The sequence below is a fragment of the Brienomyrus brachyistius genome, chromosome 2 (assembly GCF_023856365.1).
Source record: "Brienomyrus brachyistius isolate T26 chromosome 2, BBRACH_0.4, whole genome shotgun sequence".
NCBI lineage: Eukaryota > Metazoa > Chordata > Actinopteri > Osteoglossiformes > Mormyridae > Brienomyrus > Brienomyrus brachyistius.
Window position 1 is genome coordinate 36,467,443 of NC_064534.1, and position 21,587 is coordinate 36,489,029.

General features: G+C 44.2%; 18 non-coding genes across 18 annotated transcripts; all 18 read left to right on the plus strand.

The window, feature by feature from the left end:
• The first annotated feature begins 714 nt into the window (after positions 1-714).
• On the plus strand, positions 715-833 carry LOC125733177 (5S ribosomal RNA). The gene has a single exon (XR_007392532.1). It is a non-coding gene; the product is annotated as a 5S ribosomal RNA (ribosomal RNA).
• A 1,079-nt stretch (positions 834-1,912) lies between these two features.
• LOC125733937 (5S ribosomal RNA) lies at positions 1,913-2,031 on the plus strand. The gene has a single exon (XR_007393269.1). It is a non-coding gene; the product is annotated as a 5S ribosomal RNA (ribosomal RNA).
• A 1,076-nt stretch (positions 2,032-3,107) lies between these two features.
• Positions 3,108-3,226, plus strand: LOC125735668 (5S ribosomal RNA). Its single transcript, XR_007394961.1, has one exon. It is a non-coding gene; the product is annotated as a 5S ribosomal RNA (ribosomal RNA).
• A 1,076-nt stretch (positions 3,227-4,302) lies between these two features.
• Positions 4,303-4,421, plus strand: LOC125735908 (5S ribosomal RNA). Its single transcript, XR_007395194.1, has one exon. It is a non-coding gene; the product is annotated as a 5S ribosomal RNA (ribosomal RNA).
• Positions 4,422-5,532: 1,111 nt separating this feature from the next.
• LOC125734446 (5S ribosomal RNA) lies at positions 5,533-5,651 on the plus strand. The gene has a single exon (XR_007393757.1). It is a non-coding gene; the product is annotated as a 5S ribosomal RNA (ribosomal RNA).
• A 1,073-nt stretch (positions 5,652-6,724) lies between these two features.
• On the plus strand, positions 6,725-6,843 carry LOC125735920 (5S ribosomal RNA). The gene has a single exon (XR_007395205.1). It is a non-coding gene; the product is annotated as a 5S ribosomal RNA (ribosomal RNA).
• A 1,078-nt stretch (positions 6,844-7,921) lies between these two features.
• On the plus strand, positions 7,922-8,040 carry LOC125735931 (5S ribosomal RNA). The gene has a single exon (XR_007395216.1). It is a non-coding gene; the product is annotated as a 5S ribosomal RNA (ribosomal RNA).
• Positions 8,041-9,118: 1,078 nt separating this feature from the next.
• On the plus strand, positions 9,119-9,237 carry LOC125733178 (5S ribosomal RNA). Its single transcript, XR_007392533.1, has one exon. It is a non-coding gene; the product is annotated as a 5S ribosomal RNA (ribosomal RNA).
• A 1,078-nt stretch (positions 9,238-10,315) lies between these two features.
• Positions 10,316-10,434, plus strand: LOC125730748 (5S ribosomal RNA). The gene has a single exon (XR_007391040.1). It is a non-coding gene; the product is annotated as a 5S ribosomal RNA (ribosomal RNA).
• Positions 10,435-11,511: 1,077 nt separating this feature from the next.
• On the plus strand, positions 11,512-11,630 carry LOC125730749 (5S ribosomal RNA). Its single transcript, XR_007391041.1, has one exon. It is a non-coding gene; the product is annotated as a 5S ribosomal RNA (ribosomal RNA).
• A 1,080-nt stretch (positions 11,631-12,710) lies between these two features.
• Positions 12,711-12,829, plus strand: LOC125734905 (5S ribosomal RNA). The gene has a single exon (XR_007394207.1). It is a non-coding gene; the product is annotated as a 5S ribosomal RNA (ribosomal RNA).
• A 1,077-nt stretch (positions 12,830-13,906) lies between these two features.
• On the plus strand, positions 13,907-14,025 carry LOC125734916 (5S ribosomal RNA). The gene has a single exon (XR_007394218.1). It is a non-coding gene; the product is annotated as a 5S ribosomal RNA (ribosomal RNA).
• Positions 14,026-15,102: 1,077 nt separating this feature from the next.
• On the plus strand, positions 15,103-15,221 carry LOC125735615 (5S ribosomal RNA). The gene has a single exon (XR_007394909.1). It is a non-coding gene; the product is annotated as a 5S ribosomal RNA (ribosomal RNA).
• A 1,081-nt stretch (positions 15,222-16,302) lies between these two features.
• LOC125737195 (5S ribosomal RNA) lies at positions 16,303-16,421 on the plus strand. Its single transcript, XR_007396462.1, has one exon. It is a non-coding gene; the product is annotated as a 5S ribosomal RNA (ribosomal RNA).
• Positions 16,422-17,503: 1,082 nt separating this feature from the next.
• On the plus strand, positions 17,504-17,622 carry LOC125737049 (5S ribosomal RNA). Its single transcript, XR_007396315.1, has one exon. It is a non-coding gene; the product is annotated as a 5S ribosomal RNA (ribosomal RNA).
• A 1,078-nt stretch (positions 17,623-18,700) lies between these two features.
• On the plus strand, positions 18,701-18,819 carry LOC125736199 (5S ribosomal RNA). Its single transcript, XR_007395484.1, has one exon. It is a non-coding gene; the product is annotated as a 5S ribosomal RNA (ribosomal RNA).
• A 1,080-nt stretch (positions 18,820-19,899) lies between these two features.
• Positions 19,900-20,018, plus strand: LOC125735616 (5S ribosomal RNA). Its single transcript, XR_007394910.1, has one exon. It is a non-coding gene; the product is annotated as a 5S ribosomal RNA (ribosomal RNA).
• A 1,080-nt stretch (positions 20,019-21,098) lies between these two features.
• On the plus strand, positions 21,099-21,217 carry LOC125735617 (5S ribosomal RNA). The gene has a single exon (XR_007394911.1). It is a non-coding gene; the product is annotated as a 5S ribosomal RNA (ribosomal RNA).
• The last annotated feature ends 370 nt before the right edge of the window (positions 21,218-21,587 follow it).

Genomic DNA, 21,587 nt, shown 5'->3' on the forward strand with positions numbered 1-21,587 from the left:
CAGAAGACTCGATATTATTGGCATAGCAAGTTCTGCTCTTCTCCTTTCAAAACTTGCTAAAAGCTGTATTTAAAAGAACAGATTGGCCGGGGTAATTCACACCCTTCAATGCCAGCTTAATGTTTAGGTTAGTGGGAATCACAGAGGAATTAGGGATGGAAACTTCTTTGCTGGTGGTAGAAGCGGTCTGCTGAATTTTTAGAGAGAAGAGGCCGTCGATGTTTGAATGTAGAAAATTGTTCTGGCTGCAGCCTGCAGTATGGACTTGTTGGTGTGTGTAGCTCACAGTGTTCTGACAGCGCGACATTTTGGGGAAGCATGTGATTCAGCAGCTACCAGTGGGCTTCGTGCGGCGGAGATTTTGTGGCTGTTAGCGGAGTTGATAACAGAGGGTCGTTAAGAGAAGCCTGCATGCAGTAGGCAAAGGAGTAATGTTTGCCGGCGGGGGACGTGCGGCGATTAACCTGTGCGGTAGTGAAAAGGAGTTAAAAAGAAGGAAGTGTGCGGATGCGGAAAGAATGGAATAATTGTGATAGGCTGCCGGCTGAGTAGTTTGGTGAATGTTTGGTGTGGGTCCGGCGCTGCCGATTGGATGGTGGGGCTGCAGTGTGAGTCAGATAAAAAAAAAAAAAGAACATTAGTAGTATCCAATGGGACTAACTGGCATGTATAGACGCGTGTAATGCAAAAGGGCTGTTTTTGGTAGCATCTCTCGCTTACGGCCATACCACCCTGAACACGCCTGATCTCGTCTGATCTCGGAAGCTAAGCAGGGTAGGGTCTGGTTAGTACTTGGATGGGAGACCACCTGGGAATACCAGGTGCTGTAAGCTTTTCTCACTTTTTCTTTATACAGGGGGCGCTCCACTTCACGATTAATTTAAATCTATCACTCCCCTTCCATTTTACTATTTTATATATATATATTTTTTTTTTCTCTCATTCATAAAGGCAGCTTTTAGAAACCGTTTAACTCTAAATACTTCCTGGTCATTCTAGGTGCTGTAAGCTGTTCGTGCCTTTATTCCACCAGGGCGCGATCTTCTCACAAACTTGAAGACTGTCACTCCCCATTCACGTTTTACAACTTATTGTTAATGATAAAGAGACAGCTTTTTACACACAGTTTTAAACAAAGTACTGATATTATTCCTCTTCAACTGACCGCTTTGTTTTCTATGCAAAAACCACTTCGCCACAGAAGACTCGATATTATTGGCATAGCAAGTTCTGCTCTTCTCCTTTCAAAACTTGTTAAAAGCTGTATTTAAAAGAACAGATTGCCCGGGGTAATTCACACCCTTCAATGCCAGCTTAATGTTTAGGTTAGTGGGAATCACAGAGGAATTAGGGATGGAAACTTCTTTGCTGGTGGTAGAAGCGGTCTGGTGAATTTTTAGAGAGAAGAGGCCGTCGATGTTTGAATGTAGAAAATTGTTCTGGCTGCAGCCTGCAGTATGGACTTGTTGGTGTGTGTAGCTCCCAGTGTTCTGACAGCGCGACGTTTTGGGGAAGCATGTGATTCAGCAGCTACCAGTGGGCTTCGTGCGGCGGAGATTTTGTTGCTGTTAGCGGAGTTGATAACAGAGGGTCGTTAAGAGAAGCCTACATGCAGTAGGCAAAGGAGTAATGTTTGCCGGCGGGGGACGTGCGGCGATTAACCTGTGCGGTAGTGAAAAGGAGTTAAAAAGAAGGAAGTGTGCGGATGCGGAAAGAATGGAATAATTGTGGTAGGCTGCCGGCTGAGTAGTTTGGTGAATGTTTGGTGTGGGTCCGGCGCTGCCGATTGGATGATGGGGCTGCAGTGTGAGTCAGATAAAAAAAAAAAAAAAACAGGAGTAGGATCCAATGGGACTAACTGGCATGTATAGACGCATGTAATGCAAAAGGGCTGTTTTTGGTAGCATCTCTCGCTTACGGCCATACCACCCTGAACACGCCCGATCTCGTCTGATCTCGGAAGCTAAGCAGGGTAGGGTCTGGTTAGTACTTGGATGGGAGACCTCCTGGGAATACCAGGTGCTGTAAGCCTTTCTCACTTTTACTTTATACAGGGGGCACTCCACTTCACGATTAATTTAAATCTATCACTCCCCTTCCATTTTACTATTTTATATATATATATTTTTTTTTTTCTCTCATTCATAAAGGCAGCTTTTAGAAACCGTTTTACTCTAAATACTTCCTGGTAATTCTAGGTGCTGTAAGCTGTTCGTGCCTTTATTCCACCAGGGCGCGATCTTCTCACAAACTTGAAGACTGTCACTCCCCATTCACGTTTTCAACTTATTGTTAATGATAAAGAGACAGCTTTTTACACACAGTTTTAAACAAAGTACTGATATTATTCCTCTTCAACTGACCGCTTTGTTTTCTATGCAAAAACCACTTCGCCACAGAAGACTCGATATTATTGGCATAGCAAGTTCTGCTCTTCTCCTTTCAAAACTTGCTAAAAGCTGTATTTAAAAGAACAGATTGGCCGGGGTAATTCACACCCTTCAATGCCAGCTTAATGTTTAGGTTAGTGGGAATCACAGAGGAATTAGGGATGGAAACTTCTTTGCTGGTGGTAGAAGCAGTCTGGTGAATTTTTAGAGAGAAGAGGCCGTCGATGTTTGAATGTAGAAAATTGTTCTGGCTGCAGCCTGCAGTATGGACTTGTTGGTGTGTGTAGCTCCCAGTGTTCTGACAGCGCGACGTTTTGGGGAAGCATGTGATTCAGCAGCTACCAGTGGGCTTCGTGCGGCGGAGATTTTGTGGCTGTTAGCGGAGTTGATAACAGAGGGTCGTTAAGAGAAGCCTACATGCAGTAGGCAAAGGAGTAATGTTTGCTGGCGGGGGACGTGCGGCGATTAACCTGTGCGGTAGTGAAAAGGAGTTAAAAAGAAGGAAGTGTGCGGATGCGGAAAGAATGGAATAATTGTGGTAGGCTGCCGGCTGAGTAGTTTGGTGAATGTTTGGTGTGGGTCCGGCGCTGCCGATTGGATGGTGGGGCTGCAGTGTGAGTCAGATAAAAAAAAAAAAACAGGAGTAGGATCCAATGGGACTAACTGGCATGTATAGACGCGTGTAATGCAAAAGGGCTGTTTTTGGTAGCATCTCTCGCTTACGGCCATACCACCCTGAACACGCCCGATCTCGTCTGATCTCGGAAACTAAGCAGGGTAGGGTCTGGTTAGTACTTGGATGGGAGACCACCTGGAAATACCAGGTGCTGTAAGCTTTTCTCACTTTTACTTTATACAGGGGGCGCTCCACTTCACGATTAATTTAAATCTATCACTCCCCTTCCATTTTACTATTTTATATATATATATATTTTTTTCTCTCATTCATAAAGGCAGCTTTTAGAAACCGTTTTACTCTAAATACTTCCTTGTAATTCTAGGTGCTGTAAGCTGTTCGTGCCTTTATTCCACCAGGGCGCGATCTTCTCACAAACTTGAAGACTGTCACTCCCCATTCACGTTTTACAACTTATTGTTAATGATAAAGAAACAGCTTTTTACACACAGTTTTAAACAAAGTACTGATATTATTCCTCTTCAACTGACCGCTTTGTTTTCTATGCAAAAACCACTTCGCCACAGAAGACTCGATATTATTGGCATAGCAAGTTCTGCTCTTCTCCTTTCAAAACTTGCTAAAAGCTGTATTTAAAAGAACAGATTGGCCGGGGTAATTCACACCCTTCAGTAGCAGCTTAATGTTTAGGTTAGTGGGAATCACAGAGGAATTAGGGATGGAAACTTCTTTGCTGGTGGTAGAAGCGGTCTGGTGAATTTTTAGAGAGAAGAGGCCGTCGATGTTTGAATGTAGAAAATTGTTCTGGCTGCAGCCTGCAGTATGGACTTGTTGGTGTGTGTAGCTCCCAGTGTTCTGACAGCGCGACGTTTTGGGGAAGCATGTGATTCAGCAGCTACCAGTGGGCTTCGTGTGGCGGAGATTTTGTGGCTGTTAGCGGAGTTGATAACAGAGGGTCGTTAAGAGAAGCCTGCATGCAGTAGGCAAAGGAGTAATGTTTGCCGGCGGGGGACGTGCGGCGATTAACCTGTGCGGTAGTGAAAAGGAGTTAAAAAGAAGGAAGTGTACGGATGCGGAAAGAATGGAATAATTGTGGTAGGCTGCCGGCTGAGTAGTTTGGTGAATGTTTGGTGTGGGTCCGGCGCTGCCGATTGGATGGTGGGGCTGCAGTGTGAGTCAGATAAAAAAAAAAAAACCAGGAGTAGGATCCAATGGGACTAACTGGCATGTATAGACGCGTGTAATGCAAAAGGGCTGTTTTTGGTAGCATGTCCCGCTTACGGCCATACCACCCTGAACACGCCCGATCTCGTCTGATCTCGGAAGCTAAGCAGGGTAGGGTCTGGTTAGTACTTGGATGGGAGACCACCTGGGAATACCAGGTGCTGTAAGCTTTTCTCACTTTTACTTTATACAGGGGGCGCTCCACTTCACGATTAATTTAAATCTATCACTCCCCTTCCATTTTACTATTTTATATATATATATATATATATATATATATATATATATATATTTTTTTTTTTTTTCTCTCATTCCTAAAGGCAGCTTTTAGAAACCGTTTTACTCTAAATACTTCCTGGTAATTCTAGGTGCTGTAAGCTGTTCGTGCCTTTATTCCACCAGGGCGCGATCTTCTCACAAACTTGAAGACTGTCACTCCCCATTCACGTTTTACAACTTATTGTTAATGATAAAGAAACAGCTTTTTTCACACAGTTTTAAACAAAGTACTGATATAATTCCTCTTCAACTCACCGCTTTGTTTTCTATGCAAAAACCACTTCGCCACAGAATATTCGATATTATTGGCATATTATCTGCTCTTCTCCTCCTTTCAAAACTTGCTAAAAGCTGTATTTAAAAGAGCAGGTTGGCCGGGGTAATTCACACCCTTCAATGCCAGCTTAATGTTTAGGTTAGTGGGAGTCACAGAGGAATTAGGGATGGAAACTTCTTTGCTGGTGGTAGAAGCGGTCTGGTGAATTTTTAGAGAGAAGAGGCCGTCGATGTTTGAATGTAGAAAATTGTTCTGGCTGCAGCCCGCAGTATGGACTTGTTGGTGTGTGTAGCTCCCAGTGTTCTGACAGCGCGACGTTTTGGGGAAGCATGTGATTCAGCAGCTACCAGTGGGCTTCGTGCGGCAGAGATTTTGTGGCTGTTAGCGGAGTTGATAACAGAGGGTTGTTAAGAGAAGCCTGCATGAGGTAGACAAAGGAGTAATGTTTGCCGGCGGGGGGACGTGCGGCAATTAACCTGTGCGGTAGTGAAAAGGAGTTAAAGAGAAGGAACTGTGCGGATGCGGAAAGAATGGAATAATTGTGGTAGGCTGCCGGATGAGTAGTTTGGTGAATGTTTGGTGTGGGTCCGGTTCTGCCGATTGGATGGTGGTGCTGCAGTGTGAGTCAGATAAAAAAAAAAAAAAACAGGCGTAGGATCCAATGGGAATAACTGGCATGTATAGACGCGTGTAATGCAAAAGGGCTATTTTTGGTAGTGTCTCTCGCTTACGGCCATACCACCCTGAACGCGCCCGATCTCGTCTGATCTCGGAAGCTAAGCAGGCTAGGGTCTGGTTAGTACTTGGATGGGAAACCACCTGGGAATACCAGGTGCTGTAAGCTTTTCTCACTTTTACTTTTTCAGGGGGCACTCCACCTCACGATTAATTTAAATCTATCACTCCCCTTCCATTTTACTATTTTATATATTTCTTTTTTCTCTCATTCATGAAGGCAGCTTTTACACACGTTTTACTCTAAATACTGCCTGGTAATTCTAGGTGCTGTAAGCTGTTCGTGCCTTTATTCCACCAGGGCACGATCTTCTCACAAACTTGAAGACTGTCACTCCCCATTCACGTTTTACAACTTATTGTTAATAATAAAGAGACAGCTTTTTACACACAGTTTTAAACAAAGTACTGATATTATTCCTCTTCAACTGACCGCTTTGTTTTCTATGCAAAAACCACTTCGCCACAGAAGACTCGATATTATTGGCATAGCAAGTTCTGCTCTTCTCCTTTCAAAACTTGCTAAAAGCTGTATTTAAAAGAACAGATTGGCCGGGGTAATTCACACCCTTCAATGCCAGATTAATGTTTAGGTTAGTGGGAATCACAGAGGAATTAGGGATGGAAACTTCTTTGCTGGTGGTAGAAGCGGTCTGGTGAATTTTTAGAGAGAAGAGGCCGTCGATGTTTGAATGTAGAAAATTGTTCTGGCTGCAGCCTGCAGTATGGACTTGTTCGTGTGTGTAGCTCCCAGTGTTCTGACAGCGCGACGTTTTGGGGAAGCATGTTATTTAGCAACTACCAGTGGGCTTCATGCGGCGGAGATTTTGTGGCTGTTAGCGGAGTTGATAACAGAGGGTCGTTAAGAGAAGCCTGCATGCAGTAGGCAAAGGAGTAATGTTTGCCGGCGGGGGACGTGCGGCGATTAACCTGTGCGGTAGTGAAAAGGAGTTAAAAAGAAGGAAGTGTGCGGATGCGGAAAGAATGGAATAATTGTGGTAGGCTGCCGGCTGAGTAGTTTGGTGAATGTTTGGTGTGGGTCCGGCGCTGCCGATTGGATGGTGGGGCTGCAGTGTGAGTCAGATAAAAAAAAAAAAAAAGAACATTAGTAGGATCCAATGGGACCAACTGGCATGTATAGAGGCGTGTAATGCAAAAGGGCTGTTTTTGGTAGCATCTCTCGCTTACGGCCATACCACCCTGAACACGCCCGATCTCGTCTGATCTCGGAAGCTAAGCAGGGTAGGGTCTGGTTAGTACTTGGATGGGAGACCACCTGGGAATACCAGGTGCTGTAAGCTTTTCTCACTTTTACTTTATACAGGGGGCGCTCCACTTCACGATTAATTTAAATCTATCACTCCCCTTCCATTTTACTATTTTATATATATATATATTTTTTCTCTCATTCATAAAGGCAGCTTTTAGAAACCGTTTTACTCTAAATACTTCCTTGTAATTCTAGGTGCTGTAAGCTGTTCGTGCCTTTATTCCACCAGGGCGCGATCTTCTCACAAACTTGAAGACTATCACTCCCCATTCACGTTTTACAACTTATTGTTAATGATAAAGAGACAGCTTTTTACACACAGTTTTAAACAAAGTACTGATATTATTCCTCTTCAACTGACCGCTTTGTTTTCTATGCAAAAACCACTTCGCCACAGAAGACTCGATATTATTGGCATAGCAAGTTCTGCTCTTCTCCTTTCAAAACTTGCTAAAAGCTGTATTTAAAAGAACAGATTGGCCGGGGTAATTCACACCCTTCAATGCCAGCTTAATGTTTAGGTTAGTGGGAATCACAGAGGAATTAGGGATGGAAACTTCTTTGCTGGTGGAAGAAGCGGTCTGGTGAATTTTTAGAGAGAAGAGGCCGTCGATGTTTGAATGTAGAAAATTGTTCTGGCTGCAGCCTGCAGTATAGACTTGTTGGTGTGTGTAGCTCCCAGTGTTCTGACAGCGCGACGTTTTGGGGAAGCATGTGATTCAGCAGCTACCAGTGGGCTTCGTGCGGCGGAGATTTTGTGGCTGTTAGCGGAGTTGATAACAGAGGGTCGTTAAGAGAAGCCTGCATGCAGTAGGCAAAGGAGTAATGTTTGCCGGCGGGGGACGTGCGGCGATAAACCTTTGCGGTAGTGAAAAGGAGTTAAAAAGAAGGAAGTGTGCGGATGCGGAAAGAATGGAATAATTGTGGTAGGCTGCCGGCTGAGTAGTTTGGTGAATGTTTGGTGTGGGTCCGGCGCTGCCGATTGGATGGTGGGGCTGCAGTGTGAGTCAGATAAAAAAAAAAAAAAGAACATTAGTAGGATCCAATGGGACCAACTGGCATGTATAGAGGCGTGTAATGCAAAAGGGCTGTTTTTGGTAGCATCTCTCGCTTACGGCCATACCACCCTGAACACGCCCGATCTCGTCTGATCTCGGAAGCTAAGCAGGGTAGGGTCTGGTTAGTACTTGGATGGGAGACCACCTGGGAATACCAGGTGCTGTAAGCTTTTCTCACTTTTACTTTATACAGGGGGCGCTCCACTTCACGATTAATTTAAATCTATCACTCCCCTTCCATTTTACTATTTTATATATATATATATTTTTTCTCTCATTCATAAAGGCAGCTTTTAGAAACCGTTTTACTCTAAATACTTCCTTGTAATTCTAGGTGCTGTAAGCTGTTCGTGCCTTTATTCCACCAGGGCGCGATCTTCTCACAAACTTGAAGACTATCACTCCCCATTCACGTTTTACAACTTATTGTTAATGATAAAGAGACAGCTTTTTACACACAGTTTTAAACAAAGTACTGATATTATTCCTCTTCAACTGACCGCTTTGTTTTCTATGCAAAAACCACTTCGCCACAGAAGACTCGATATTATTGGCATAGCAAGTTCTGCTCTTCTCCTTTCAAAACTTGCTAAAAGCTGTATTTAAAAGAACAGATTGGCCGGGGTAATTCACACCCTTCAATGCCAGCTTAATGTTTAGGTTAGTGGGAATCACAGAGGAATTAGGGATGGAAACTTCTTTGCTGGTGGAAGAAGCGGTCTGGTGAATTTTTAGAGAGAAGAGGCCGTCGATGTTTGAATGTAGAAAATTGTTCTGGCTGCAGCCTGCAGTATAGACTTGTTGGTGTGTGTAGCTCCCAGTGTTCTGACAGCGCGACGTTTTGGGGAAGCATGTGATTCAGCAGCTACCAGTGGGCTTCGTGCGGCGGAGATTTTGTGGCTGTTAGCGGAGTTGATAACAGAGGGTCGTTAAGAGAAGCCTGCATGCAGTAGGCAAAGGAGTAATGTTTGCCGGCGGGGGACGTGCGGCGATTAACCTGTGCGGTAGTGAAAAGGAGTTAAAAAGAAGGAAGTGTGCGGATGCGGAAAGAATGGAATAATTGTGGTAGGCTGCCGGCTGAGTAGTTTGGTGAATGTTTGGTGTGGGTCCGGCGCTGCCGATTGGATGGTGGGGCTGCAGTGTGAGTCAGATAAAAAAAAAAAAAAGAACATTAGTAGGATCCAATGGGACCAACTGGCATGTATAGAGGCGTGTAATGCAAAAGGGCTGTTTTTGGTAGCATCTCTCGCTTACGGCCATACCACCCTGAACACGCCTGATCTCGTCTGATCTCGGAAGCTAAGCAGGGTAGGGTCTGGTTAGTACTTGGATGGGAGACCACCTGGGAATACCAGGTGCTGTAAGCTTTTCTCACTTTTACTTTATACAGGGGGCGCTCCACTTCACGATTAATTTAAATCTATCACTCCCCTTCCATTTTACTATTTTATATATATATATATTTTTTCTCTCATTCATAAAGGCAGCTTTTAGAAACCGTTTTACTCTAAATACTTCCTTGTAATTCTAGGTGCTGTAAGCTGTTCGTGCCTTTATTCCACCAGGGCGCGATCTTCTCACAAACTTGAAGACTATCACTCCCCATTCACGTTTTACAACTTATTGTTAATGATAAAGAGACAGCTTTTTACACACAGTTTTAAACAAAGTACTGATATTATTCCTCTTCAACTGACCGCTTTGTTTTCTATGCAAAAACCACTTCGCCACAGAAGACTCGATATTATTGGCATAGCAAGTTCTGCTCTTCTCCTTTCAAAACTTGCTAAAAGCTGTATTTAAAAGAACAGATTGGCCGGGGTAATTCACACCCTTCAATGCCAGCTTAATGTTTAGGTTAGTGGGAATCACAGAGGAATTAGGGATGGAAACTTCTTTGCTGGTGGAAGAAGCGGTCTGGTGAATTTTTAGAGAGAAGAGGCCGTCGATGTTTGAATGTAGAAAATTGTTCTGGCTGCAGCCTGCAGTATAGACTTGTTGGTGTGTGTAGCTCCCAGTGTTCTGACAGCGCGACGTTTTGGGGAAGCATGTGATTCAGCAGCTACCAGTGGGCTTCGTGCGGCGGAGATTTTGTGGCTGTTAGCGGAGTTGATAACAGAGGGTCGTTAAGAGAAGCCTGCATGCAGTAGGCAAAGGAGTAATGTTTGCCGGCGGGGGACGTGCGGCGATTAACCTGTGCGGTAGTGAAAAGGAGTTAAAAAGAAGGAAGTGTGCGGATGCGGAAAGAATGGAATAATTGTGGTAGGCTGCCGGCTGAGTAGTTTGGTGAATGTTTGGTGTGGGTCCGGCGCTGCCGATTGGATGGTGGGGCTGCAGTGTGAGTCAGATAAAAAAAAAAAAAAGAACATTAGTAGGATCCAATGGGACTAACTGGCATGTATAGACGCGTGTAATGCAAAAGGGCTGTTTTTGGTAGCGTCTCTCGCTTATGGCTATACCACCCTGAACACGCCTGATCTCATCTGATCTCGTAAGCTACGCAGGGTAGGGTCTGGTTAGTACTTGGATGGGAGACCTCCTGGGAATACCAGGTGCTGTAAGCTTTTCTCACTTTTACTTTATACAGGGGGCGCTCCACTTAACGATTAATTTAAATCTATCACTCCCCTTCCATTTTACTATTTTATATATATATATATTTTTCTCTCATTCATAAAGGCAGCTTTTAGAAACCGTTTTACTCTAAATACTTCCTTGTAATTCTAGGTGCTGTAAGCTGTTCGTGCCTTTATTCCACCAGGGCGCGATCTTCTCACAAACTTGAAGACTATCACTCCCCATTCACGTTTTACAACTTATTGTTAATGATAAAGAGACAGCTTTTTACACACAGTTTTAAACAAAGTACTGATATTATTCCTCTTCAACTGACCGCTTTGTTTTCTATGCAAAAACCACTTCGCCACAGAAGACTCGATATTATTGGCATAGCAAGTTCTGCTCTTCTCCTTTCAAAACTTGCTAAAAGCTGTATTTAAAAGAACAGATTGGCCGGGGTAATTCACACCCTTCAATGCCAGCTTAATGTTTAGGTTAGTGGGAATCACAGAGGAATTAGGGATGGAAACTTCTTTGCTGGTGGAAGAAGCGGTCTGGTGAATTTTTAGAGAGAAGAGGCCGTCGATGTTTGAATGTAGAAAATTGTTCTGGCTGCAGCCTGCAGTATAGACTTGTTGGTGTGTGTAGCTCCCAGTGTTCTGACAGCGCGACGTTTTGGGGAAGCATGTGATTCAGCAGCTACCAGTGGGCTTCGTGCGGCGGAGATTTTGTGGCTGTTAGCGGAGTTGATAACAGAGGGTCGTTAAGAGAAGCCTGCATGCAGTAGGCAAAGGAGTAATGTTTGCCGGCGGGGGACGTGCGGCGATTAACCTGTGCGGTAGTGAAAAGGAGTTAAAAAGAAGGAAGTGTGCGGATGCGGAAAGAATGGAATAATTGTGGTAGGCTGCCGGCTGAGTAGTTTGGTGAATGTTTGGTGTGGGTCCGGCGCTGCCGATTGGATGGTGGTGCTGCAGTGTGAGTCAGATAAAAAAAAAAAAAAAACCAGGAGTAGGATCCAATGGGACTAACTGGCATGTATAGACGCGTGTAATGCAAAAGGGCTGTTTTTGGTAGCGTCTCTCGCTTATGGCTATACCACCCTGAACACGCCTGATCTCATCTGATCTCGTAAGCTACGCAGGGTAGGGTCTGGTTAGTACTTGGATGGGAGACCTCCTGGGAATACCAGGTGCTGTAAGCTTTTCTCACTTTTACTTTATACAGGGGGCGCTCCACTTCACGATTAATTTAAATCTATCACTCCCCTTCCATTTTACTATTTTATACATATATATATATTTTTCTCTCATTCATAAAGGCAGCTTTTACACACCGTTTTACTCCAAATACTTCCTGGTAATTCTAGGTGCTGTAAGCTGTTCGTGCCTTTATTCCACCAGGGCGCGATCTTCTCACAAACTTGAAGACTGTCACTCCCCATTCACGTTTTACAACTTATTGTTAATGATAAAGAGACAGCTTTTTACACACAGTTTTAAACAAAGTACTGATATTATTCCTCTTCAACTGACCGCTTTGTTTTCTATGCATGAAACCACTTCGCCACAGAAGACTCGATATTATTGGCATAGCAAGTTCTGCTCTTCTCCTTTCAAAACTTGCTAAAAGCTGTATTTAAAAGAACAGATTGGCCGGGGTAATTCACACCCTTCAATGCCAGCTTAATGTTTAGGTTAGTGGGAATCACAGAGGAATTAGGGATGGAAACTTCTTTGCTGGTGGTAGAAGCGGTCTGGTGAATTTTTAGAGAGAAGAGGCCGTCGATGTTTGAATGTAGAAAATTGTTCTGGCTGCAGCCTGCAGTATGGACTTGTTGGTGTGTGTAGCTCCCAGTGTTCTGACAGCGCGACGTTTTGGGGAAGCATGTGATTCAGCAGCTACCAGTGGGCTTCGTGCGGCGGAGATTTTGTGGCTGTTAGCGGAGTTGATAACAGAGGGTCGTTAAGAGAAGCCTGCATGCAGTAGGCAAAGGAGTAATGTTTGCCGGCGGGGGACGTGCGGCGATTAACCTGTGCGGTAGTGAAAAGGAGTTAAAAAGAAGGAAGTGTGCGGATGCGGAAAGAATGGAATAATTGTGGTAGGCTGCCGGCTGAGTAGTTTGGTGAATGTTTGGTGTGGGTCCGGCGCTGCCGATTGGATGGTGGTGCTGCAGTGTGAGTCAGATAAAAAAAAAAAAAAAACCAGGAGTAGGATCCAATGGGACCAACTGGCATGTATAGAGGCGTGTAATGCAAAAGGGCTGTTTTTGGTCGCGTCTCTCGCTTATGGCCATACCACCCTGAACACACCCGATCTCATCCGATCTCGGAAGCCAAGCAGGGTAGGGTCTGGTTAGTACTTGGATGGGAGACCTCCTGGGAATACCAGGTGCTGTAAGCTTTTCTCACTTTTACTTTATACAGGGGGCGCTCCACTTCACGATTAATTTAAATCTATCACTCCCCTTCCATTTTACTATTTTATATATATATATATTTTTCTCTCATTCATAAAGGCAGCTTTTACACACCGTTTTACTCCAAATACTTCCTGGTAATTCTAGGTGCTGTAAGCTGTTCGTGCCTTTATTCCACCAGGGCGCGATCTTCTCACAAACTTGAAGACTGTTTCTCCCCATTCACGTTTTACAACTTATTGTTAATGATAAAGAGACAGCTTTTTACACACAGTTTTAAACAAAGTACTGATATTTTTCCTCTTCAACTGACCGCTTTGTTTTCTATGCAAAAACCACTTCGCCACAGAAGACTCAATATTATTGGCATAGCAAGTTCTGCTCTTCTCCTTTCAAAACTTGCTAAAAGCTGTATTTAAAAGAACAGATTGGCCGGGGTAATTCACACCCTTCAATGCCAGCTTAATGTTTAGGTTAGTGGGAATCACAGAGGAATTAGGGATGGAAACTTCTTTGCTGGTGGTAGAAGCGGTCTGGTGAATTTTTAGAGAGAAGAGGCCGTCGATGTTTGAATGTAGAAAATTGTTCTGGCTGCAGCCTGCAGTATGGACTTGTTGGTGTGTGTAGCTCCCAGTGTTCTGACAGCGCGACGTTTTGGGGAAGCATGTGATTCAGCAGCTACCAGTGGGCTTCGTGCGGCGGAGATTTTGTGGCTGTTAGCGGAGTTGATAACAGAGGGTCGTTAAGAGAAGCCTGCATGCAGTAGGCAAAGGAGTAATGTTTGCCGGCGGGGGACGTGCGGCGATTAACCTGTGCGGTAGTGAAAAGGAGTTAAAAAGAAGGAAGTGTGTGGATGCGGAAAGAATGGAATAATTGTGGTAGGCTGCCGGCTGAGTAGTTTGGTGAATGTTTGGTGTGGGTCCGGCGCTGCCGATTGGATGGTGGTGCTGCAGTGTGAGTCAGATAAAAAAAAAAAAAAAACCAGGAGTAGGATCCAATGGGACTAACTGGCATGTATAGACGCGTGTAATGCAAAAGGGCTGTTTTTGGTCGCGTCTCTCGCTTATGGCCATACCACCCTGAACACACCCGATCTCATCCGATCTCGGAAGCCAAGCAGGGTAGGGTCTGGTTAGTACTTGGATGGGAGACCTCCTGGGAATACCAGGTGCTGTAAGCTTTTCTCACTTTTACTTTATACAGGGGGCGCTCCACTTCACGATTAATTTAAATCTATCACTCCCCTTCCATTTTACTATTTTATATATATATATATTTTTCTCTCATTCATAAAGGCAGCTTTTACACACCGTTTTACTCCAAATACTTCCTGGTAATTCTAGGTGCTGTAAGCTGTTCGTGCCTTTATTCCACCAGGGCGCGATCTTCTCACAAACTTGAAGACTGTTTCTCCCCATTCACGTTTTACAACTTATTGTTAATGATAAAGAGACAGCTTTTTACACACAGTTTTAAACAAAGTACTGATATTTTTCCTCTTCAACTGACCGCTTTGTTTTCTATGCAAAAACCACTTCGCCACAGAAGACTCAATATTATTGGCATAGCACGTTCTGCTCTTCTCCTTTCAAAACTTGCTAAAAGCTGTATTTAAAAGAACAGATTGGCCGGGGTAATTCACACCCTTCAATGCCAGCTTAATGTTTAGGTTAGTGGGAATCACAGAGGAATTAGGGATGGAAACTTCTTTGCTGGTGGTAGAAGCAGTCTGGTGAATTTTTAGAGAGAAGAGGCCGTCGATGTTTGAATGTAGAAAATTGTTCTGGCTGCAGCCTGCAGTATGGACTTGTTGGTGTGTGTAGCTCCCAGTGTTCTGACAGCGCGACGTTTTGGGGAAGCATGTGATTCAGCAGCTACCAGTGGGCTTCGTGCGGCGGAGATTTTGTGGCTGTTAGCGGAGTTGATAACAGAGGGTCGTTAAGAGAAGCCTGCATGCAGTAGGCAAAGGAGTAATGTTTGCCGGCGGGGGACGTGCGGCGATTAACCTGTGCGGTAGTGAAAAGGAGTTAAAAAGAAGGAAGTGTGCGGATGCGGAAAGAATGGAATAATTGTGGTAGGCTGCCGGCTGAGTAGTTTGGTGAATGTTTGGTGTGGGTCCGGCGCTGCCGATTGGATGGTGGTGCTGCAGTGTGAGTCAGATAAAAAAAAAAAAAAAACCAGGAGTAGGATCCAATGGGACTAACTGGCATGTATAGACGCGTGTAATGCAAAAGGGCTGTTTTTGGTAGCATCTTCCGCTTACGGCCATACCACCCTGAACACGCCCGATCTCGTCTGATCTCAGAAGCTAAGCAGGGTAGGTTCTGGTTAGTACTTGGATGGGAGACCACCTGGGAATACCAGGTGCTGTAAGCTTTTCTCACTTTTAATTTATACAGGGTGCGCTCCACTTCACGATTAATTTAAATCTATCACTCCCCTTCCATTTTACTATTTTATATATATATATTTTTTTTTTCTCTCATTCCTAAAGGCAGCTTTTAGAAATCGTTTTACTCTAAATACTTCCTAGTAATTCTAGGTGCTGTAAGCTGTTCGTGCCTTTATTCCACCAGGGCGCGATCTTCTCACAAACTTGAAGACTGTCACTCCCCATTCACGTTTTACAACTTATTGTTAATGATAAAGAGACAGCTTTTTACACACAGTTTTAAACAAAGTACTGATATTTTTCCTCTTCAACTGACCGCTTTGTTTTCTATGCAAAAACCACTTCGCCACAGAAGACTCAATATTATTGGCATAGCAAGTTCTGCTCTTCTCCTTTCAAAACTTGCTAAAAGCTGTATTTAAAAGAACAGATTGGCCGGGGTAATTCACACCCTTCAATGCCAGCTTAATGTTTAGGTTAGTGGGAATCACAGAGGAATTAGGGATGGAAACTTCTTTGCTGGTGGTAGAAGCAGTCTGGTGAATTTTTAGAGAGAAGAGGCCGTCGATGTTTGAATGTAGAAAATTGTTCTGGCTGCAGCCTGCAGTATGGACTTGTTGGTGTGTGTAGCTCCCAGTGTTCTGACAGCGCGACGTTTTGGGGAAGCATGTGATTCAGCAGCTACCAGTGGGCTTCGTGCGGCGGAGATTTTGTGGCTGTTAGCGGAGTTGATAACAGAGGGTCGTTAAGAGAAGCCTGCATGCAGTAGGCAAAGGAGTAATGTTTGCCGGCGGGGGACGTGCGGCGATTAACCTGTGCGGTAGTGAAAAGGAGTTAAAAAGAAGGAAGTGTGCGGATGCGGAAAGAATGGAATAATTGTGGTAGGCTGCCGGCTGAGTAGTTTGGTGAATGTTTGGTGTGGGTCCGGCGCTGCCGATTGGATGGTGGTGCTGCAGTGTGAGTCAGATAAAAAAAAAAAAAAAAACCAGGAGTAGGATCCAATGGGACTAACTGGCATGTATAGACGCGTGTAATGCAAAAGGGCTGTTTTTGGTAGCATCTTCCGGTTACGGCCATACCACCCTGAACACGCCCGATCTCGTCTGATCTCAGAAGCTAAGCAGGGTAGGTTCTGGTTAGTACTTGGATGGGAGACCACTTGGGAATACCAGGTGCTGTAAGCTTTTCTCACTTTTAATTTATACAGGGGGCGCTCCACTTCACGATTAATTTAAATCTATCACTCCCCTTCCATTTTACTATTTTATATATATATATTTTTTTTTTCTCTCATTCCTAAAGGCAGCTTTTAGAAATCGTTTTACTCTAAATACTTCCTAGTAATTCTAGGTGCTGTAAGCTGTTCGTGCCTTTATTCCACCAGGGCGCGATCTTCTCACAAACTTGAAGACTGTCACTCCCCATTCACGTTTTACAACTTATTGTTAATGATAAAGAGACAGCTTTTTACACACAGTTTTAAACAAAGTACTGATATTTTTCCTCTTCAACTGACCGCTTTGTTTTCTATGCAAAAACCACTTCGCCACAGAAGACTCAATATTATTGGCATAGCAAGTTCTGCTCTTCTCCTTTCAAAACTTGCTAAAAGCTGTATTTAAAAGAACAGATTGGCCGGGGTAATTCACACCCTTCAATGCCAGCTTAATGTTTAGGTTAGTGGGAATCACAGAGGAATTAGGGATGGAAACTTCTTTGCTGGTGGTAGAAGCAGTCTGGTGAATTTTTAGAGAGAAGAGGCCGTCGATGTTTGAATGTAGAAAATTGTTCTGGCTGCAGCCTGCAGTATGGACTTGTTGGTGTGTGTAGCTCCCAGTGTTCTGACAGCGCGACGTTTTGGGGAAGCATGTGATTCAGCAGCTACCAGTGGGCTTCGTGCGGCGGAGATTTTGTGGCTGTTAGCGGAGTTGATAACAGAGGGTCGTTAAGAGAAGCCTGCATGCAGTAGGCAAAGGAGTAATGTTTGCCGGCGGGGGACGTGCGGCGATTAACCTGTGCGGTAGTGAAAAGGAGTTAAAAAGAAGGAAGTGTGCGGATGCGGAAAGAATGGAATAATTGTGGTAGGCTGCCGGCTGAGTAGTTTGGTGAATGTTTGGTGTGGGTCCGGCGCTGCCGATTGGATGGTGGGGCTGCAGTGTGAGTCAGATAAAAAAAAAAAAAAAAAAACAGGAGTAGGATCCAATGGGACTAACTGGCATGTATAGACGCGTGTAATGCAAAAGGGCTGTTTTTGGTAGCGTCTCTCACTTATGGCCATACCACCCTGAACACGCCCGATCTCATCCGATCTCGAAAGCCAAGCAGCGTAGGGTCTGGTTAGTACTTGGATGGGAGACCTCCTGGGAATACCAGGTGCTGTAAGCTTTTCTCACTTTTACTTTATACAGGGGGCGCTCCACTTCACGATTAATTTAAATCTATCACTCCCCTTCCGTTTTACTATTTTATATATATATATATTTTTTCTTTCATTCCTAAAGGCAGCTTTTAGAAATCGTTTTACTCTAAATACTTCCTAGTAATTCTAGGTGCTGTAAGCTGTTCGTGCCTTTATTCCACCAGGGCGCGATCTTCTCACAAACTTGAAGACTGTCACTCCCCATTCACGTTTTACAACTTATTGTTAATGATAAAGAGACAGCTTTTTACACACAGTTTTAAACAAAGTACTGATATTTTTCCTCTTCAACTGACCGCTTTGTTTTCTATGCAAAAACCACTTCGCCACAGAAGACTCAATATTATTGGCATAGCAAGTTCTGCTCTTCTCCTTTCAAAACTTGCTAAAAGCTGTATTTAAAAGAACAGATTGGCCGGGGTAATTCACACCCTTCAATGCCATCTTAATGTTTAGGTTAGTGGGAATCACAGAGGAATTAGGGATGGAAACTTCTTTGCTGGTGGTAGAAGCAGTCTGGTGAATTTTTAGAGAGAAGAGGCCGTCGATGTTTGAATGTAGAAAATTGTTCTGGCTGCAGCCTGCAGTATGGACTTGTTGGTGTGTGTAGCTCCCAGTGTTCTGACAGCGCGACGTTTTGGGGAAGCATGTGATTCAGCAGCTACCAGTGGGCTTCGTGCGGCGGAGATTTTGTGGCTGTTAGCGGAGTTGATAACAGAGGGTCGTTAAGAGAAGCCTGCATGCAGTAGGCAAAGGAGTAATGTTTGCCGGCGGGGGACGTGCGGCGATTAACCTGTGCGGTAGTGAAAAGGAGTTAAAAAGAAGGAAGTGTGCGGATGCGGAAAGAATGGAATAATTGTGGTAGGCTGCCGGCTGAGTAGTTTGGTGAATGTTTGGTGTGGGTCCGGCGCTGCCGATTGGATGGTGGTGCTGCAGTGTGAGTCAGATAAAAAAAAAAAAAAAACCAGGAGTAGGATCCAATGGGACTAACTGGCATGTATAGACGCTTGTAATGCAAAAGGGCTGTTTTTGGTAGCATCTTCCGCTTACGGCCATACCACCCTGAACATGCCCGATCTCGTCTGATCTCAGAAGCTAAGCAGGGTAGGTTCTGGTTAGTACTTGGATGGGAGACCACCTGGGAATACCAGGTGCTGTAAGCCTTTCTCACTTTTAATTTATACAGGGGGCGCTCCACTTCACGATTAATTTAAATCTATCACTCCCCTTCCATTTTACTATTTTATATATATATATTTTTTTTTTCTCTCATTCCTAAAGGCAGCTTTTAGAAATCGTTTTACTCTAAATACTTCCTAGTAATTCTAGGTGCTGTAAGCTGTTCGTGCCTTTATTCCACCAGGGCGCGATCTTCTCACAAACTTGAAGACTGTCACTCCCCATTCACGTTTTACAACTTATTGTTAATGATAAAGAGACAGCTTTTTACACACAGTTTTAAACAAAGTACTGACATTATTCCTCTTCAACTGACCGCTTTGTTTTCTATGCAAAAACCACTTCGCCACAGAAGACTCGATATTATTGGCATAGCAAGTTCTGCTCTTCTCCTTTCAAAACTTGCTAAAAGCTGTATTTAAAAGAACAGATTGGCCGGGGTAATTCACACCCTTCAATGCCAGCTTAATGTTTAGGTTAGTGGGAATCACAGAGGAATTAGGGATGGAAACTTCTTTGCTGGTGGTAGAAGCGGTCTGGTGAATTTTTAGAGAGAAGAGGCCGTCGATGTTTGAATGTAGAAAATTGTTCTGGCTGCAGCCTGCAGTATGGACTTGTTGGTGTGTGTAGCTCCCAGTGTTCTGACAGCGCGACGTTTTGGGGAAGCATGTGATTCAGCAGCTACCAGTGGGCTTCGTGCGGCGGAGATTTTGTGGCTGTTAGCGGAGTTGATAACAGAGGGTCGTTAAGAGAAGCCTGCATGCAGTAGGCAAAGGAGTAATGTTTGCCGGCGGGGGACGTGCGGCGATTACCCTGTGCGGTAGTGAAAAGGAGTTAAAAAGAAGGAAGTGTGCGGATGCGGAAAGAATGGAATAATTGTGGTAGGCTGCCGGCTGAGTAGTTTGGTGAATGTTTGGTGTGGGTCCGGCGCTGCCGATTGGATGGTGGGGCTGCAGTGTGAGTCAGATAAAAAAAAAAAAAAAACCAGGAGTAGGATCCAATGGGACTAACTGGCATGTATAGACGCTTGTAATGCAAAAGGGCTGTTTTTGGTAGCATCTTCCGCTTACGGCCATACCACCCTGAACACGCCCGATCTCGTCTGATCTCAGAAGCTAAGCAGGGTAGGTTCTGGTTAGTACTTGGATGGGAGACCACCTGGGAATACCAGGTGCTGTAAGCTTTTCTCACTTTTAATTTATACAGGGGGCGCTCCACTTCACGATTAATTTAAATCTATCACTCCCCTTCCATTTTACTATTTTATATATATATATATTTTTTTTCTCTCATTCCTAAAGGCAGCTTTTAGAAATCGTTTTACTCTAAATACTTCCTAGTAATTCTAGGTGCTGTAAGCTGTTCGTGCCTTTATTCCACCAGGGCGCGATCTTCTCACAAACTTGAAGACTGTCACTCCCCATTCACGTTTTACAACTTATTGTTAATGATAAAGAGACAGCTTTTTACACACAGTTTTAAACAAAGTACTGACATTATTCCTCTTCAACTGACCGCTTTGTTTTCTATGCAAAAACCACTTCGCCACAGAAGACTCGATATTATTGGCATAGCAAGTTCTGCTCTTCTCCTTTCAAAACTTGCTAAAAGCTGTATTTAAAAGAACAGATTGGCCGGGGTAATTCACACCCTTCAATGCCAGCTTAATGTTTAGGTTAGTGGGAATCACAGAGGAATTAGGGATGGAAACTTCTTTGCTGGTGGTAGAAGCGGTCTGGTGAATTTTTAGAGAGAAGAGGCCGTCGATGTTTGAATGTAGAAAATTGTTCTGGCTGCAGCCTGCAGTATGGACTTGTTGGTGTGTGTAGCTCCCAGTGTTCTGACAGCGCGACGTTTTGGGGAAGCATGTGATTCAGCAGCTACCAGTGGGCTTCGTGCGGCGGAGATTTTGTGGCTGTTAGCGGAGTTGATAACAGAGGGTCGTTAAGAGAAGCCTGCATGCAGTAGGCAAAGGAGTAATGTTTGCCGGCGGGGGACGTGCGGCGATTACCCTGTGCGGTAGTGAAAAGGAGTTAAAAAGAAGGAAGTGTGCGGATGCGGAAAGAATGGAATAATTGTGGTAGGCTGCCGGCTGAGTAGTTTGGTGAATGTTTGGTGTGGGTCCGGCGCTGCCGATTGGATGGTGGGGCTGCAGTGTGAGTCAGATAAAAAAAAAAAAAAAACCAGGAGTAGGATCCAATGGGACTAACTGGCATGTATAGACGCTTGTAATGCAAAAGGGCTGTTTTTGGTAGCATCTTCCGCTTACGGCCATACCACCCTGAACACGCCCGATCTCGTCTGATCTCAGAAGCTAAGCAGGGTAGGTTCTGGTTAGTACTTGGATGGGAGACCACCTGGGAATACCAGGTGCTGTAAGCTTTTCTCACTTTTAATTTATACAGGGGGCGCTCCACTTCACGATTAATTTAAATCTATCACTCCCCTTCCATTTTACTATTTTATATATATATATATTTTTTTTCTCTCATTCCTAAAGGCAGCTTTTAGAAATCGTTTTACTCTAAATACTTCCTAGTAATTCTAGGTGCTGTAAGCTGTTCGTGCCTTTATTCCACCAGGGCGCGATCTTCTCACAAACTTGAAGACTGTCACTCCCCATTCACGTTTTACAACTTATTGTTAATGATAAAGAGACAGCTTTTTACACACAGTTTTAAACAAAGTACTGACATTATTCCTCTTCAACTGACCGCTTTGTTTTCTATGCAAAAACCACTTCGCCACAGAA